The 11,422-nt window shown below is 35.3% G+C and overlaps 1 pseudogene; it reads left to right on the top strand.

Moving 5' to 3' along the window:
• The first annotated feature begins 10,176 nt into the window (after window positions 1-10,176).
• LOC143647665 (olfactory receptor 5H8-like) lies at window positions 10,177-11,117 on the top strand (annotated as a pseudogene).
• The last annotated feature ends 305 nt before the right edge of the window (window positions 11,118-11,422 follow it).

The raw sequence follows: 11,422 nt of genomic DNA, 5'->3' as shown, positions 1-11,422 counted from the left end.
ATATCTCAATAAAATCTGCACATTCAAAGAATAATCATAAGTGAACAGAAAAATACAACTGCAGGAAAAGATGTGCAGAGAGTGCTACACTTGTTCACTTTGGTATGGAAGTAGAATGGTGCAGCCCCTCTGGAGGGCACTAAGGCAGATCTACAAGAGGCTAAATATAGGGTCTTCATATGATCATGCAATTTCATTGCTAGGAATATACACAGAAGCACTAAGAGCAAGGATTCAAATAGACATTTGCATACTGATGTTTGTGGTGCAATTATTCACAATTGCCAATGGATGGAGGTGGCCTAAAGGTCCATCTACCAAGGGCTGTAAAAACAAGCTGTGTTATACACATATGATGGAATATTGCATGGCTACAGAAAGGAATGAAATCATGAGGCATGCAGTGATGTGAATGAAACTTGATGACATTGTGTTGACTGCATAAGCTTCAAGCCAAGGGGCAAATATTTTACAGTGTCATTTTTAAAATTCTTATAAGAAAGTTAAGGTCTAGATGTAAGGTCTTACAGCAGTCACATTTACTCTTGACTTTTAATTGTTATTTGTAAATTCTGAAATTCTGTGCCCTTTGAGTATAACTGGCAGTTCCCTGGAACTTTGACCAACTGTGTGACACCTGAGACACAGAGTTAGAGTTCTGTAGCTCTGAAAGTTAGCATTACTCCATACAGAAATGCTAAAGAACCTGAATAAGATATTAGAATGCAATTAGAGATATGAATGAAGCTGGTCTGGCAGTACTGAGTGTCCTGCAGAGACCCTGGCAGGACTTAAGCTACTGGGGATGGTGGAATATAAAAGGGTTAACAAGGAGGAGTTTCCAAAATGGAGTATTATGGAGGATCTTTCCCAATGCAGCAAGGAACCTGGTAGAAATTGCCCAAACCAACTGTTTGGGGGTCCAAGGGAAAAAGAGAGACATCTCAAGGCCCAGATTAGTGAGGAATGAAGAATCTGAGAAAACATGGCCAGCAACTGTAATCATAGCTATGGCTCCTAATCCTTCACCCTGAGGAAAAAGGCAGCAGGCCGTACAAACCTTGCCTGGGGCTGACTGCAGAATGGGCCAACTGAGGGAATTCTCTGCTGCAAGAAAAGTAGGGGACCCACACTGAGTCAGATTTTGGCTGGTGAGTTAGGGCACAGGAACCCTGCAGTTTCAGTCCTACCCAGTCAGATGTTGCTGGGTTCCAGGAGGTAAACAGCTTCTGAGGATGATTAAGTCACTGAAGAGTACCATCTCCTGGGCAGGCCAAAAGAACGTAGGGTAAAATGAAAGGGCTTTTCAGAGCCTCTCCAGATCCTATCCCAGGCACATTGAGGTTGGTCTACACATTGCGTATAGGTATCTGACCTTTTTGACTGAGAAATATGGATGACCAAAATGTCAAAGAAGTCTCCTAATGCACATCGAGACAACTAAATCCTAATCAAGAGAGATGAATCAACCTACAGAATAGACCCATCAAGATAATCAAATGACCAAATATCAGCAAAAATTCACAAGGCATACCAAAACTCAAGGAACAGATTAAGAAGTCAAAGGAAAGCTGAGTTTTGAAAAACAAATTAAAAATATGCAAATAAATCTCCTGAATCAATTCAAATAAATGAAGGTAAATGTATATAAAAATATAAGGATATAGAAGAATTTGAAAGAATATATAGAAAATAACAGATTTTATGGAAAAAAGACAATGTAGACAAAATTAAAAATATACTGGATACACAGTACAGCAAATTTGAATAGGCAGAAGAAAGAATTAGTGAACTAAAAGATAAAATGAATTCAAGCAGACAAAATAACAAATTGAGAAAAGAAATTGAAAAACTTGAATTGGATTTCAGGGAAATGATTATCAGCACAAAGTGCACAAATATATGCATCAAGGATGTCCCAAAGGAGAGAAAAAGGGGAAAAGGACAGGAAGAACATTTAAGAAATAATAGCTGAAAATTACACAAAGCTTATAAAAGACATAAATATGCAAATCCAAGAATCCCAATGTACTCCAAGCAGAATAAATCCATATAGATCTATTCCTAGGTACATAGCAGTAAATCTGTCATATGCTGAATAGATGGAGAAAATTCTGAATGCTGCAAGAGAAAAGTCATTCACCACATACAAGGGAAGCCAAATGAGACTAAGTGCTGATTTCTCATCAGATACCACAGAGGGGAGAGGGCATTGTTATGACATATTTAAGATACTGAACAAAAAAAAATCTGCCAGGCAAGAATTCTCTATCCAACAAAGGTGTCCTTTAAAAATTAAGGAGAGTTTAAAATATTGACAGATAAATAGAAGCTGAGAGAGTTCATTAATAAAAGACCAGCCATATGGGAACTACTAAAGCTAGCCTGCCAGATTAAAAAAACAAAACAAAACAAAACAGAGAGGCAAGTCTGGAGAAGGGTACAGAATTAAAGAGTATTAGTAAGGGTAACTTAGAGGATAATGAGAGAGAGAGAGAGAGACAAAAATATGAAAAATAAATCTGACATATACATATCAAAGGATAAGATGGTTGAATAGAGAACAGCCTTAACAGTAATAATTTTAATGTTAATGGACTAAGCTCCCCAATCAAAAAGCACAGACAGGCAGAATGAATGTGAAAATATGTTCCTACTGTTTACAAGCACTCCATATTAGACCCAAAGATACAAACAATTTGAAAATTAAAAGATAAATATATTCCATACAAGCAGTCCAAAAGAAAGCTGGGGCAGCTATCCTAATATCACAATAAAATAGACTTTAAATGCAAAACTATAGCTATATCTTAATTAAAGGGGCAATTCACCAAGAATAAATATCAATCATGAATATCTATGCTCTTAATCAAGTTGCCCCAAGCTACAGGAGGTGATCACTGGCAAAACTGAAGGGAATGAAAGACAGATCTACCATACTAGTGGGAGACTCCAACACACCACTTTCTCCAATAGATAGAATATCTAAACAGAAGATCAGTAAAACAGAGAACCTAAATAATATGATAAATGAACTAGACCTAATAGACATATATAGAAGATTGTACCCCAAAACATCAGGGTATAAAATGTTTTCAAATACTCATGGAACATTCTGCAGTATAGGTTATATGCTAGGTCACAGAACATGTCTTAATAAATTCAAAAAGATTTAAATTTTACTCAAAAGATCTGAAAACAGGGACATGAACAGATACTTTCACACCAATGTTCATAGCAGCATTATTCACAGTTGCCAAGAGATAGAAACAATCTAAGTGTCCATCAATCAATGCATGTGTAAGTAAAATGTGGGATATGCATATAATATATGTATTCAGCAATAAGAAGGAATGAGACTATGAAGAGCGCGACAGCATTAATGAACCTTGAGGACATTATGTTAATTGAAATAAGTCAAACAAAACAGGACAAATATTGTATGATCTCACAGATATAGACTAATTATAATATGTAAACTAATAGAAATATAGAATATAAAGAAATATAGGAATAGAATATAGGTTAAAAGGATAAGAAAGAGGCTAAAAATAAGGAGAGGTTACTTAATACGTGCAGAATGTTTAACTAGGTTGAATTCAAATGTTTGGAATGGACAGAGGTGACATAGCACATTATTGTAAGAATAATTAATAGTGCTGAATGGTCTGTGAGTGTAGTAGAAAGGGGAAGTTTAGAGTCATATATGTCACTAGAATGAAAGTTGGAGGTTAAAACATGGGAATGTATAACACAGTGAATCTTGTGGTAGACAATGCCATAATTAGCTAATCACTATTAGGTATTGTAATAACTGTACAAATATTAAAAAGTGCTTTCATGATCTAGAACAAATGTATGACACTATTACAAGGAGTTAATAATGGAAGAGGATATTAGAAAAATATATCTATTGCAAACTATTGACCATAGTTAAAGGTAATATTTTAGGGGTGCATGGGTAGTTCCGTGGTTAGAATGCTGCCTTCCATGTGGGGACCCAGGTTCGATTCACAGACAATGCACCCCCCAAAAATTAATATATTAGCAGTCTTTCATCAACATTAACAAATGTGCCACAACAATATTATGTGTCAATAATAGGGCATGTAAGGATTATGGGAAGATTATGGTTTTCATTTTTATTTTTATTTCCTTTCTGGAGTAGTGAAAATGTTCTAAATCCGATCATGGGGATGGGTACACAACTATGTGATGATACTGTGAGCCAGGGATTGCATACAGCAGCTGATTTCTATGGTGTGAACACAGCTTAATAAAATTGGATTTTTAGAAGAGTATTTCAGAAGAGAGTCCTGAAACAAGTTATGGCCTCTCAGTTTTATGTTGTGTGAATTAGGGAAGTGACACTCCAAAATAGTATCTATCGATCATTCTCTTAATCTCAGATTGTCACATAGTAGTGTACTGTCTGACAAAATAAATAGAAGACTGAATTTTAACATGACAAGAATTCTTGCAGAGAGGCAGGCTTTGAGTACCAAAGAGATGATGAAATCCTTAACATACATATTTTTTCAATTTTCATGGGAGTGTCCTCTTTTGTTAATATTCTTCATGGGATCCTCCTCATTCCCTTTAAAGCATGCCATCTTTCTTCTTTTCATTAGCAGAAAAGCATGTCAAGAGTGTAATCCTTCACTGTGTGGCAAATGATATAGGGCTACACCCAGTAAAAAGATTACAGAGGCATATTTACTATTTTTTAGAAATTTATCTAATGCAGGCTTTTAGAAAGAAGAAAGTATATAGTCAGTTTTTATCCAAATCTCCACATTCCAAATATGGGTATTAGACTATGCAGGATTTGTAAAGAAGAAGGTCTAAAAAATGGATTTTGTAGACCTTTACCTCATATTTCCTTCAAGGGTCTGTAAGAGTCTTGGGGATTAATCAGACTGAAGAATTTGGAGGCAGATATTCCTTGGAGTGAGATATTGAAGATTTGTAGATTTTTACTCTCTCCTCACCCTACTAAGACTATTGAAAGACCAATGGACCCTTCTTTTGAATAAACCTATGGAAGAATGTCTGAATCACATAGAAATAAAGACAGAAGACTTGGCTAGATGGCCTTAAAGCAGCAATTTCAAGGTGGGAGGTTGGGTTGGGAGAGTTTCGTACTCCTTTTGACCAAGTACACATAAACCATTCCCTTAATATTCGCGACAAGAGTTGACATGTTGTCACAGTAAAAGAGAATTCTCAAACAATCTGAGCGTAATATAACCCCAAGGAAGGACCTTACCTGGAAAGAAGTCAGAAGAAAGTAAAGCATTGTTTTCACTTGTTAAAAGAACTACAGTGTGAAGGTCAGCAGAGGGAGGGTCTCTGAGAAACTCCCAAAAGTGTCCCTTGGAAGAAAAACAGCCAGCCATTGTATATTGGCTTTCCTGGGACATAGGGTCAGGTGACAAGTGTACCAGCCACAAAAGATTTTACTTCTTCAACATAAAGTGTCAGAAACAGTCACTTTTAGTTAAGGAGGAAATGAATTTAGGACAGGGAGAAGCTGAAGCAGCCTCCTTGCCCATTACAGGATTTTCAGTCAGAAGAAGGCCTGTTCTAAAGGCTGTAAGATTTTAGCTTTGAATGCCATGAGTGTTTTTCTATTTTACTGACTGATTGGTCCTATAAGATTGTCAGATTGGATTTGTCCTCCTCAAAAGGGACTATTTCATTCATTATTAAATGACCCCAAAACCTACCTTAGATTTTTGTAAAGTAGACTGAGTTTAAAAGGATTGATAAGAAAGAATAGAAAAGCTCTCGAACTTGTATTTTACTGTTTTCCTCATTCAATAATTTGTTACATGTTAGGAACAAGAACGTCATTGGTGTGAAAATGTGAAAAAGAAATATACCAGGCTAGGTGGTCAGGGAACAATTCCCTGGGAAATAAATAGTAAGATTTGATCCAAACAATAAATAGTATTTAGCCAGGTAAAAAGAAGTGGTAGGTTCAGAGGTCAGGAAAAGCTATTCTGAAAACGTGTTTGAAAAACGGTGGTAGGAATATGCATTTTTCTAGACACCATAATTACCTAACAACTGCAAAATGGAGTGGTATAAAAGAAACAATTTATTCTCTGTCAAAGTAAGACTGGGGCTGACAGTTCTTTGACTCTTTTCTCTTTTTACCCTTCTCCCTAATCTTTGCCTAGTAGATTACTACTCACCCTTCAGATTTCAATTCAAAGTGGGAATTTAGTAATTTAAGCTGCAGCTTGTAGGAGAGATGATTTTACTTTTTGTTGACTCATAAAAGGGAATCTAATATTTTGGCCCCATTAAAATCATGTTTTTGATACCTCAGACATGACCATGCTAATCAACACACTCAGAGAAACAAATTTTTGTATTTAAACTGAAGTTTGCAAAAACATGTCAGAAGTTTCATTTGTGGTAGAAAATAGTGGCATAGAAAAATTTTAATTGTTACAACTAGGGGCATCTACATTGACTTGATGTGTGCATCTACATTGACTTGATGTTCTTTATTTCAAAGTCTGTAATGCCCTGTGGAACAGCCTGAACTTCTCATAGGTGTCCAAGTCTACAATGCCAGGATGAGCAGTTTAACTTTGTCCCAAAGGGAATCCCTGAATATTCTTAGGGGAATTTCACTTTTATACTTTTAGTTGGTTACTCTTGTTCTCAAAGCAAACGTATAAACTGCATTTCCTGACTTTGAGAAATGAAACATCCAAAATGAATTATGGTGAAAAGAGTTGCTATCTATGTTACCATCGTTCAGTCGCTACTGTATTTTTCCAGCTCTAGAAAGCCTAACACTTTTTAATTTCTTATCATATATAGGTAAGGGAGAAATGATTTCTTGAATATTCATTATTCTGTATATGAAAGTTAAAAATGCTGTTTAATTTGGTAATTTTGGGTTGTGTTTAAAATATGCCCAAATAACTGGTGAAAACTTGAAAAACTTTGTAAATTATTTTCATATTTTCTTTTAAAGACTGTAATATATGGATAAGGAAAATAGCTGTAACACTGAATTGTTTCCCTTTAATGATGTTTTATTACATTGTTAACCTAACTGTAGTGACTTTTTAAGATAAGTTTGTTGAGTTAGAACATTAAACAATTAAAAACTAGATTTAAAGATTTGAATTATAGTTATTCTTATATAAAGGAAACTTCCTTATGCTTCTGATATAATAGACATTGTGTTTAAGTATGTCTGATTAAAACTTTTAAGGTGAGTTGTTTAAATATTAACTTTATTCCTTCACCCCCTTCTGACAATAATTCAAATCTCTCTCTCTCTGTCATCTATCTATTTTTATCTATATCTATCTATCTATCTGTCTGTCCATCTATGTAAAATGTTTTCTTTCATGGCTCATTCCAGCAGTTATGATTTACTAAGTATCCACAACACAAACTGAATCATAGAGTTTCAATTACTTAGTGACTTGGGGTTTGTTGGGGGCCCATTTCCACTAAAAATCCACTTAGAACTGGAAATATTGGTTTGGGCTATTTATACAGTCTGCATTCGAGATTTAGTCTTTGGCTCAATTTTACTCTGCTAACAAACTTCTGGAGAAGAAATTGTTTTCCAGTAAAACCAGTTGTATTTCTAAAGAAAGTCATTTCTAATCATTCTACTAGGAAAGATAAAACAAGTAACAGATTTTAAATATTGAAAAAACTTTCACACGGTATCAGTGTATTTATAAACTACTCAATATTTGTAAAGTAATATTTAAAAGCAAGGTCCCTCCTTCATCCACAAACTCTATAGAAAAATGAACTTTGAATTTTGATGAAAAAAATCAAATCACCAAGAGTGACTGAAATTTTAGTGAATGTGAGAGCTAAGACACATTTACCTCAAGCTGCTGAGTCTTTCCCTTTGTTTTATCTTTCTCTGATACTTCTTTTCTCACTCTAGGTTCATTTTCCTACACTTATTCATCTACATCTCAGTTATTTCAGCCTATTTTTCTTCCTCTATCTTCTGTCCTTTTTTCACTGATTCAAATTTCCTTTCCTACTTTTGTTCCACTTTAGATTCCTTCCCTCTGCTCTTCTCCAATATTCCGCAGGAAAGTAATTTTACATTTGTCTACAGGCAATACACAAATGCCACCTGGTTTTTGCATGTCATGGAGTGTTATGGAATACTGTATCATTCTCCTACTGTTTGCACCACTTATTTCCCATTCACTTCTCACTGGTTGGGGTTATTTATATGGTCTGTATTCTGTTATTTATACAGTCTGGCTTCAACAACAAAAGAAAAAGGAAATGGAACTTGCTCTCAATAAAGCCCTTATTAATCTCTTAATTTTGTACATTCATTGATCTCTGCTCACTACTTATCCAATCAGAACTTTTATTTTGGCATTTGATACTGTACTTAACTTTGTACTTCTTTAGTATCTTTCTTCTCCTACTTCCACAAGAGGCTTCCCAATTTCCCTTCTGCTTTTCTGACCACTCTGCTCAGTATACCTTTCTGGCTCTCCTTTGTCTTTCTTTCGTCCCAGCTAAGAATCTAATTTTCAAGTGACACAAACTATCTTTGGTGACCTAAACAATAAGTGGGCTTATTAAATGGAAATTTGCTCTAACATAGAATTGCCAGGGAAATTTGAAAATTCACCAGGGAAAATTTTTAGAAACAGAAGAAAGCTAGACAGTCAATCAACACTCAAAATAATGCCCCAACCTAGCTCAGTAGGAGAAGCAGTCACGACTTCTGATGCCAAAGCTCATACAGCTAATGCCACTAGCAGGGATGTACAATGCATTTGCTGGATTCTTAATAGAGCTGCCTTGACTGCCTTTGGTACCACAATCCTCTTTTGTCCCTGTACATTTATTTGTCTTCCTCTCTCCATATTCAAAATTCTGGGTAGGTGGATTTGATTGGCCAAACCTAAGTCAAGTCCCTTCACTCTAGGGGTATTGGAATGGAAGAGTGATTTTCTGGGCTTTTTGGCTTTTAGAGTGGATGGTAGCCTCTGATCACCAGCAAGATATTGACCCCCCAATAAATAACATATATCCACTATTCTCTTTAACACCACACTTCATCAAAATTATTTCCTCGTGTTTTTTTTTTATACTCTTCTCATGGATCCATAACTACCACAATGACTTCAAGGTATTATTTATATTAAGCTCTAGTAGTTTCATATTATTAATACATCTTCAGGATGTATAGAAGACATTTCTCTGTATAAATTTACTTATACTCCTGAATTCTTAATTTCAATTTTTGATGACCATCTACCCAATCACCAAGTGATGCCTTTCTTCTCCACTGACCATCTCCTTTATGCCTCATAAATCACTGAGTCTTAGTCACAATACATTTCCAATTGTTTTATTATATCCCTTCATCTTTCTTGTCACTCCTAATATCATATCACACATGGACTAGACACCTCACATATTTCACATATATTTCCATCATCTTGGAAGCATTTCTTTAAATGCATATTCTTGTATTTCATTTTTGACATAATGAATCAAGTATCTCACTGTCTCTATCAAGCACAAAAAGTTACTGGCAATTATTTTGTGTCATGTGATTTGAGAACAAACAGAAAATAGTAACAGCTTCCGGACTTCACATATGTGTACCCCAGATCTCCCCAAGCAGATGACTCCAATTTCCCCTCCCTGTAGCCTATTTTCTACACTACCACATAATTAATTTTAAAGTATCTTACAATAATGCTCCCTGTTCTATAAGTTTTCAGTGCCTGTCCTTTGCCTGAAGGATAAATTTCAAGATCCTGAACATGACATTCACTTCATTTTGTAATCTAAGCTCTGCAATAATCTTTACCCCTGATGCTGAGTTCATGTCACACTCACATAGTATTTAGTTCCCAAACTCATCAGTGTCCCTGTATATTTAGCATACATGTAGAATACTGTTTTTCTAAATCTGTTAATTCCGCCACATTTTGCACTATATAGTTACATTTATTCCCATTTCTTCAGTCCTCCAAAATCTTTTCCACCAATTATAGAAATATCCAATCAAACTAAAAGGTCATCCTAAAAACAATGATTTATTTCAACTCTCATCTCCCAATTTTCACCTTGCAAATTCTTAGTAAATGTTATTTTTACATTTGTTCTTTTTTATTTCAGTGGACATCCAGTGAAGACATGGAAAAGGAAAATGCAACATTGCTGATAGAATTTGTTCTCACAGGACTCACAGATTGGCCAGAATGGCAAATTCCCCTGTTCCTGCTATTCTTAGTGGTATATCTCATCACCATGATGGGGAATATAGGACTGATTACTCTCATCTGGAATGACCCTCATCTTCATTCCCCCATTTACTTATTCCTTGGGTGTTTGGCATTTGTGGATGAATGGCTGTCATTCACAGTGACCCCTAAGATGCTGGTTTGCTTTTTAGCTAAGATCAAAATGATATCTCTATCTGCATGCATGATACAATTTTTTTCCTTTGCAATCAGTGTAACCACAGAATGTTTTCTCTTGGCTACAATGGCCTATGATCGCTATGTAGCCATATGCAAAACCCTTACTTTATCCAGTGATTATGACCAATAGACTATGCATCCAGCTGTCCATCTGGTCATTTGTAGGGGGCCTTCTTCATGCCTTAATTCATGAGAGCTTTTTGTTCAGATTAACCTTCTGTAAATCCAACATTATACATCACTTCTACTGTGACATCATACCATTGTTTAAGATTACCTGTACTGACCCTTCTATTAATTTTCTAATAGTATTTATTTTTTCTGGTTCAATTCACCATTATAACTGTTCTTTTCCCATATACATCTGTTCTTTTTACAGTCTTAAAAAAGAAGTCTATAAAAGGCTTTAGGAAAGCCTTCTCCACCTGTGGAGCTCATCTCTTATCTGTCTCTTTATACTATGGTCCTCTTCTCTTCATGTATGTGCACCCTAGATCTCTTCAAGCAGATGATCAAGATATGATTCATTCCCTATTTTATACTGTCATAATTCCTTTTATAAATCCAATTATCTACAGTCTTAGAAATAAGAAAGTCATAGATTCACTGGCTAAAACATTAAAGGGATATGTTAAGGTGAAGTTCTCTTGCTAATATGATTTCTTCTTATTAAAAAAGTCAAAAAATTGTGCAGTTAGATATGGGTATGAGTTCTTTAGTGCATAAAGTTTTCTGTTATCACAATTGCCTTAAAATGTTTAAACTTGGTATCGTGTCCTTCGCATTTTAACCAGGGAGCTTTTCCTAATACATTCTATGGAATGCAACAGGAAACTATCACATTACTAGCATTACTCTGGTAGCAAAACCAGGTATACAACACTACAGACCCATTACCTAAGAATATATATACAAAAATCCTCAACCTAATACTACCAAATTGAATCCAGCAGCGTATT

Source organism: Tamandua tetradactyla, chromosome 10 (assembly GCF_023851605.1).
Source record: "Tamandua tetradactyla isolate mTamTet1 chromosome 10, mTamTet1.pri, whole genome shotgun sequence".
Taxonomy (NCBI): Eukaryota; Metazoa; Chordata; class Mammalia; order Pilosa; family Myrmecophagidae; genus Tamandua; species Tamandua tetradactyla.
This window is presented reverse-complemented; position numbering and strand designations above follow the sequence as displayed.